The following is an 8,812-nucleotide window of genomic DNA, read 5'->3' on the forward strand; positions in this document are numbered from 1 at the left end:
TGAGAATTTAATGGCCAACAGTGGGGCTGTGAAGATACTTGGAGGGTCCAAGCAGTCACTCTGCAAGCCTGAAGACCTCAGTTTGAATTCTCAGCACCTATATAAAAACAAGCTCTAGAATGCCTTGCTCTAACCTCATCAAGGGATGAGTTACACAAAAAGATCCTGAGAGCTGATAGTTCAGTGAAACCCTTGTCACCGAAGGAAGACACATGATATTTCACTCTGGTGTCCACATTTGCACACATAGTTATACAATCTGGCATAGGCACACCTTCTCTCTCTCCCTCTCCCTCTCCATCTCTCTCTCTCTCTCTCTCTCTCTCTCTCTCTCTCTCTCTCACACACACACACACACACACACACACACACACACACACACAAGAAAAAAGACAAGCAATTGGTATAGGGCAATGGCCAGAATCAACTGATGTCCCAGGAGGACCGCTCCAGTGTGCCTGGAATGATGTGGCAATTTGAATAATCACTGGGTAGGTTTGGTGATGCCAAATGTATGCGTCCCATATGAGCTAGCTTCTGGGAGGAATGGAAACACAGCACAGCCTGAACATCCCTAATCTGAAATCTGAAATTTGAGAACACTGAATTTCAAGTCCAGGTATTCACCTGTGCCTTACTACGGGAAAGGCTGCTCAACTAGAAGTGGCTTCACTCAGGATATGGAGATGAGATCCTCTAAGAATCTTCAACCACTGAGAGGACACCACCCTCGACCACCCCTTCAGGAGATCCATTCAACCTCAGGAGAAAGCTGCAGGCATTGCCATGACAACATAGACACTGAAGGCTCCAGCCTGAGCTAGGGACCACTTGATGGGATGGGGGGGGCGACTGTGATCAACCCTTTAAGGCAGCATCAGCAACAGGGTGAATAGAAGCTGGGATTTCCCTCATACCAGACATCCAGTCACAACACCACTATCCCCAGAGCACAGGCCAGCCAGAGGCAAACATAACATTCTGATTATCATAAACCAAGATTTTAGCAGGAGATGACATTGTGTGTGCTCAGCAGTAGGCCCTGACTTTGCCAGACAACCAGGAACCAGAAGAATCATGCTCCAGGGTTGAGGTGTCGCTATAGGAATGAACTTGCAGCTGACTGAACTCTCCAGGATACTCCCTGACCTGAACATGTTTTCCCCATTCTCTCTAAGCACTGCAGTTGAAAATATCATACAGGAAGGTCCAGAGGTGAACACCACCAAAGTTGTACATTTAAACTTTCTGGTTGGGATAGCAAAATCTCCCATGCCAGCTGTGCCTGTGACCCACATCAAATGCCCGCTGTCAGTGCCCATCACAGGAGCCACTTAGGCTATGGAAGGGATGGTGCTGAAGGACAGACTTAACATAATGCGACCCCCAAAGCAGGAGGGGCCACAAATAAGGTGCGGGTGCTGAACATAGAGACTTACTAACGCGGAGACTTGTGACTGTGCCCTGAACCTGGAGGCAGCAGTGGTGCCTGGCAAAGGTCCATGAGGTGTCCTCCTGAATCAGGCTGTGGCTGCCCATGTGTCCTCTACTCATAATGGTTCCAGGAGTAAAGGACTCCATTACCTTCCTAGTTTTCTTCTCAAATTGCAGGTATTGGACTGAACCACTCTTCCTTCAGCAAACGACACAGTGTCGTAGAACATGAATGCTGCAGCATGAAGACACCGAGCATGAGCAGGACCCTACAATGGAGAGTAAAGTACCAGCTCTTCTTCAGACTGACTCCTTCAACCTCCCCAGGTATGCACAGGGCAGCTGCTGCATGTAGTAACCTTTATAGGATGCTTAGTGTTTATAAGACATTCATAGAATGCCCTTGCGTGCAGTTCCTGGGAGTAGGAGAAAAGAGCAAGTAAAAGATAGGAACATCCTAGAAAGTGAAAACTAGGGGCCACTGGGATGGTTCATTGTGTAGAGGGCATAATTGGCATAGCTCAGTGGGTAGAGGGCTTGCCATCCATCCTGAAAACCTCAGTTCAATCCCTGGAATCGAAGTGGGAGGAGAGAAACAACTCCCAAGAGCCATCCTCTGACCTCTACATGTGCCGCATGGCATCTCCCCCACACACTCCCAAGTAAATTGGTCTAATTTTTAAAGGGGGCAAGAGAGATCACTTGGTGGTTGAGTGCTTGATGCTTCTGCATCAAGTTCCCAGTACCCACTGAAGGGTCACAGCCATTTCAGTTCTTAGGATTCAGTGGCCTGTCTGGCCTGCAGGAGCACCTACATTTATGTGCACATTCCCCCACCTCCCTGTAACACCTGATTTTGTGTTACCCTTTTTTTTAATGTGTCCTGACCATTTGTATTGAAAACATTTTTTTTTTTTGGTCTATCTCCACCTTGACTCTTTTTAAGGGCAGAAACAATTACCTGACCCATCAGGTGAGTGCCATCAATGTCCCTTGTATAACTGGATAAAATCATTTAAGTTTTTATTTTTATAGGGGCGTAGAGCCTCTTGACAGTATTTGTTAAAATTTTCAAAAGGCTAATCACTTTATGACTGGCATAGCTGAGTTCACATCCCCAAAAATGTGACAGGCGGCCAATAAACTCAGAATAAGGTTTTGATGGCCCTTGAAGGGTCTTAGACAGTCGCTCTCTGTTCCTTTGTTAGGTAAAGCTTCCCACGCTTTACCACAGCTCAGCATAAACAGCAGGATTGTAAGTGATCTGTGCTGCTAAACCAGCGTACTGTCCTTTTTTTACCAGTTAACATGTCAAGGTCACTCTGGGGGGAAACCCATTACAATCCTCCTGTATTTTACCTCTCCACAATAATTTTCTCCCAAAAGACAGGCTTGGCAAAGTTGCCTTTTTTTTTTTTTACTAATTTTTTTATTAGTGTAATCTCCTTTTTTAAAGTTTTTTTCTCTTTTATATTTCTTTTAGTACTCTTAACTTTCTGTTCCTCAAAACTCTTAATAGAACTCACAGATTTTATGTCCTGAATCTCCTCAAAGGTTTTGTTTAAAATTTTTAATTGCTCTTTTACTTTCTATCATCACTGAGAAGAGCATCTCTGACTAAGCGTCATAGTGAAAATATCGCTATGGGAAATTCTTCTGGCCCTCGCTCTTTTAGTGCTTTTACCTTTACCTGCTCCCAATCAGTAATATTAAAACCTCCTGTGTGTAGAAACCAGTGACTAAACTCTCTCAAAAAATTAGGCAATTAACTACCTTATACGAAAGAAAATTGTCTTAAGGAACTCTTGTATTATCTTATTTTAATACCAGTGCCTTCCTTGCCTTGCTTCTCTAAAAGCACTATCAATTTGCCCTTTATCGGCCATCAATACTGAAACAGAATTACTTGCACCCATTACCAATACACCGTCATCATTTAATTTCTTACCTGCTGTCCAGCCTTCCAAGGGCACCCTCTCAGGGATTCCTACTTCCCGATCTCGCTGATGGGATTCCGACTGTAATTTCTGATCATCCCAGCTGGGCCTCCAATTGTAACACCCAATTCTGCTTTACCCCCTTGGCACAGTTTGTGTGCCACTGTAGCGTACATGAGTAGGCCAATGACCTGTAGATTGAAAGAAGACACAAAGAGACCTGGGTCATTAGAAAGGAGATCAGCCGAATGCAGAATGCCGTTTATTTAACCTTGGGGAAATCCTTATATACCTCTCTGCCTGCTGTATGAGGATTTCCACCTAGGCAGGTGGGAAATTACCACACCAAAGATGGAGTCAACAATGCCCTACAGCTAATCACCAGATGTGGCAGAGGGAGCACAGGAACAAACAATGTTTTAGCTGGCTGACTAGAAACTGTCCTCAAGATGAACCCCAAGAACAAGGTAGACCGGGCCCTACACTTCCCACCCAAACAAAAACAAAAAAATTCCAAACAGCAAAACTACACCATCTTTCTTGGTTCCTCCATGGTGGGGTCTGTCTGGTGTTTGCTTCACCCTTTGTCTTAGTCAGGATTATTATTGCTGCTATGAAACACCAAAAAAAAAAATAGCAAGTTGGAAAGGAAATGATTCATTTTGCCTACACATCTATAGCACTGTTCATCATTGTAGGAAGTCAGGACGGGAACTCAAACAGTGCAGGAACCTGGAAGCAGGAGCTGATGCAGAGGCCATAGAAGGGTGCTGCATACTGGCTTGCTTCAACTGTGATGATTCTGGTTTCTGTCAAGTCAAGTTGACATAAAACTGGTCAGTATACCCCTAGTAAAGCTTGACTGGCTGAATGCTGAGATCTTGCTTTCCCTGCCTTCTTATTCTTTAAATCAGCAGAAGAAAAAATATTCATTCCTGTGACTGTCTAGCCTATCCCAGCATAGACCAGCAAGACCCAACTACATCACAGCCTCACCCATGGCCCCTCTTTTCCCACCACTCTACAGTCCCTCCCTTGTCCCCTTTTCTCACCTCCTAGGCCCAGCACTTCAGTCTCTGATGGAGACTGTCCTGGGAAGAGCAGAACTCCCTCCTCTGGGAGACCCTCCGGCCCCATCATGCTTAACTCCAGGATGGTCTCCGGGTTCTGGGACCTCTCCCCTTGGACTGCCCCAGCTCTACAGACATGGCCTGCTGCTCCCCTTCCCTGTACCTCACTTCCCAGCTCTGCTTCATATAAGCACTAAAAGATCTCTGCCACCGTTGTCTGTTCTCCTTTGCTCCTTGTCTGCCCTTCAGATGCTCTGCTGCACCCTCTGATCACAGCAGGACCCCAACATGGCCCTTCTCCTGAACCCAGCAGCCCACAGCAGCCCAGGTCATGGGGCCACAAGCAGCTTGGGCCCAAGACTCAGGGCTCCTTCCTCCTTAAATGGTCAAGTCAGGCTGAGACAGACTGGCCTGCTGCTGGGTCTTTCTGCCCCTAGGCCTCAGTGCCTCTGAGCATTCCTGGGCCCTGTTCCTCACTACAAACCAGCAGCAGCTGCTGCCTTCCTAGCCTTTCCTCTTCAGTCACAGCTGCCCCATTGGAGCAGCCTGGGTCTCACTGGGTTTCTGGTGTGCCTTGTGGTTTTCATCTCAGGAGTGGGGAAGTCTGCATGATTCACTTGTGGTTGCACCTGGCTGAGTTGTGCAGGCTGGCCTCACACTCTCCATGAGATTCTCCTGCTCCCCAAATGCTGGGATGACATGTGTGCTGCCATGCTGGCTAGAAAATAGGTTCAGTCAAAGACAGGCATGTGAGGTCCTGGGACTTCAACAGCAGGGATGACAAAGTTGAGTGCCAAGACATCTTGGACTACATTTAACAGTGGGGGGTCTCTGTGACTGTCACCCTCAGGACATGGCTATGTTAATAAAACTAGGCAGTAAGCAAACCTGTCAGAGGTTACAAACAAGACTGCCAGGCACAGAAAGTGTAGTTAAGAAAAACAAGAAGCAGGGCAGTGGCTGACGCACACCTTAAACCTAGCATGTGGGAGACAGAGGCCAGTGAGTTTGAGGCCAGTTTGGTCTCCAGAGCAAATTCTGGGACACCCAGAACTGCACAGAAATCCTGTTTCATTGCCTGGTGGTGGTGGCGCACACCTTTAATCCCAGCACTCGGGAGGCAAAGGCAGGCGGATCTCTGTGAGTTCAAGACCAGCCTGGTCTACAGAGCTAGGTCCAGGACAGGCTCCAAAGCCACAGAGAAACCCTGTCTCGAAAAACCAAAAAAAAAGAAAGAAAGAAATCCTGTTTCGCAAACAATACAAAGTAAAAGAAGAAGAAGAAGAAGAAGAAGAAGAAGAAGAAGAAGAAGAAGAAAAGAAAGAAAAAAGAAAGAAAGAAATTGTGTCTGAAGAGCAGTTGCTTCTCTATCTGAGTTTATTTCCCAACACCCACACTGGGAGGCTTATCTGGTTTCCCAGTGCAACTTGTATCTGTGTCCCTGTCCCGCTGGAACCCATTCAGCGTGGGGACTGCAGATCTGACCTCCAGACCTACACCTTCAAGGGGCCTGTTCTGTGTCCATTCAAAGGCGAATTTTAAAGGGCCCCACCTGCCAGAAGGAAGGGAGTACCACTTAGAATAGAGACTGGAAGAGGGTGTTCTTCACATACAGAACACAAGGCAAGTCCAGAGGTCCTACTTAGTATCTCCGGCTAAGGTGTGGTGTGAGTGGGCGTGGCTTCAAAATGTCCCTCTAATACCCCGCAGAGCAAGCTAAATGCTTGAGTCCTAAGCTGGGAAGGAGGTATGGCTACTCTAGCACCCTGTTCCTCACAGCCCTATGTGACCTGACCAGCAGGCCACGTAATTCGTGGGCCTCGAGTTCGGGATCACCTGGGTAGGAATGGGGGGAAAGAGAAAGAGAACCAAGCGCGTATAAAGAATGACAGAGTCAGTCTGAGATGCGTCTAGGTTCCGTTTATTGCAGGCAGGGGTTTATTCTTATAGAGTGGTTCTGGCAGGGAGGGGTAAGGTTAGAAGGGAATGGAAACTATTGTGCCCTAGGCCAAGGGGGAAGTAATTGTTTTATATCTTTCTGAGACATCTTGTGGTTAAGCCGAACTGTTTCACGACTGAATGTGCTTTCAGCAGCAGGTTGCTCTTGCAGCAAGCTGTCCTTGCAGAGAGAATGAGGAAGATTGACCAGTATATTTGGTCGGGGGGCTTCTTGGTCCCCAACATCTCCCCCTCTCTATATATATAAATGAGCCAATTGGGATTTAGGATCTGGGTGCTATTCTGATAATCGAAAGACCAAAGACTCTGTAGCCGGAGCAGACACAGAATTGATCCGAGCCTAAGCTGGTGCAATGGGAACTAGCCCTCAGCGTGCAAGGCCTCGACGATGGGTGTTCTGCAGCTCTATGGCTGGTGTCAAGGTCAGAATCATGAGAGAGACTGAGCCTGTTAGAAGACTGATGCTAGACCTTTACCCATCTTTGGGACATCCTCCCCATTAGGATTGCCCTGTCTTAGGTGGGCCTAGGCTTAAACAATTCTTCCGTTATTGACTTTCCAGTCTTCTTCCTCATGGAACATTTTGAGTTAAAGCACCATGGGGACAGATCTACCAAGGCCAAATTTTAAAATTTTGTCCAGAATTTCCATCCTGGGCCTGGGCTTGGGGTATGAAATCTAAGTGGGGAGTGGGAAAAGGGTTGAGGGGAGGGAAGGGAAATCTTCTGTAGCTTGATCACTGCAACTTCTTCATTGGCAGCTAAGCGATGATAATGAACCTCAGCAGGTTTTAATGCAGAATCTATTTGAAACTTAATAAAATGCGTTAAACAGTTAAAAGCCCATGGCCCAAAGGAAAGGAGGATAAGAAACACTACCAAAGGGGCTATAACAGTGGGGAGTAAGGTGGATAGCCAAGGGGATCCTTGCAGCCAGGTAGAGAACCATGATTTTTCTTTATCAAAGTCCCTTTTACGTTTATCCAGTCTGTCTCTCAAGATCTCCATAGATTTCCTGACAACGCCTGTATGGTCTGCATAGAAACAACATTCTTCCCGTAGGGCAGCACAAAGGCCTCCCTCCTTTAAAAATAGGAGATCTAGTCCACGTCTATTCTGTAGGACTACCTCAGAGAGCGAAGTTAAAGACTTCTCTAAGGCAGTAATGGATTTCTCAATGGCCTCGAGATCCGTTGTCATGGCTTTTTGTAATTCCCATAATTGATTATTTTGCAATAAGGCAGTTGTTCCAGTCCCAATTCCGGCAGCAATGCTGCCGACCCCCAATAGTAAGGCAAGGGTCATAGTTACTGGTTCTCTTTTTATTCTTTGTGACATTTGTGCCAAAAAAATGTCTTCTGAATAATAGCTGATACGGGGCCAAAGTTGTACTAAGATGCAAAATTCCTCAGGGGTAAAACTGTTAGCAAATATACATGATGTTAGGCCAGTGTTACAGGCCCAATAAGTTCCATTAGGGGGCACAAGATAATTGTTACTTTTAGAGGGGAAAACTGTCTCATAACAATATTGGGAAAAATGTGAGGGAACCTGACCCAAGCAATATCCTGATCCCGAGACTGCAGATAAGGTGAGTTGGTGTGGATTTTCTCGGCATTGGGGAGGGGGTGAAGCGTGTATGGTCATCTTGGTGACAATGGTAGCTACTCCTTCATAATAGGGGGGTTTTGCTGATAGACATAGCCAACAAGCTTTTGTAAGGTTGGGATTGGACATATTGATTGCAGAATAGGCTCCTTGAATAAGATTAAACAATCTATCTGCTGTTTTGGGGATTAAAGTAGGTGGGGGAGCTAAAGAAATTACATCCTGACTGGGCAGGGAAAAGGACCGCGGTTTTGCAGAAACCGTCGACTGAGGTGTCGGAGCAGCAGGGCGCGGATTTGGAGCTCCTGTATAGCTCTTTTCTTGATCTGGGAGGACGGGATTGGGGCCTACAGGTGAGGAAGGGGGTGCCATTTTTTGGAGCTGAATCATGAAAGTGGCAGCTGGATCCGTGCCTTTCACATGAAGGCGGGTTCCCCAAGTTCTTCCTCCTGTCCAGATTGTGCCCCGTTGTTTGCCCAATTCAGTAAAGGAAATTTTGAGTATGTTACATCGTCCCCCTGGCCTTGCATATTTTCGCTGGGGATAATAGCGGGAATCATAGCAAGCGCCGCAAGGTTGATTTCTTTCACAGCGGGACGTGCCTGGATCACTGCGATCATGGGGACTGACAGTGATATAATCATCTTTTACAGGGGGCTTCCAGGAACCCATGTCCCCTGTACTAGCACAGCTCCAGTCTCTGCAATAAGCCTCCGAGGCTCCTCCACATGTTTCAGCTTTATATCTGGAGAAAGTGCGCTTTGGGCAAACATAGAACTGTGCCTTTCTGGTCTCTGCCATGCCC

The sequence above is a fragment of the Microtus oregoni genome, unplaced genomic scaffold (genome assembly GCF_018167655.1).
Source record: "Microtus oregoni isolate MIOR12 unplaced genomic scaffold, Mior012 000193F_ref0000305, whole genome shotgun sequence".
Lineage (NCBI taxonomy): Eukaryota > Metazoa > Chordata > Mammalia > Rodentia > Cricetidae > Microtus > Microtus oregoni.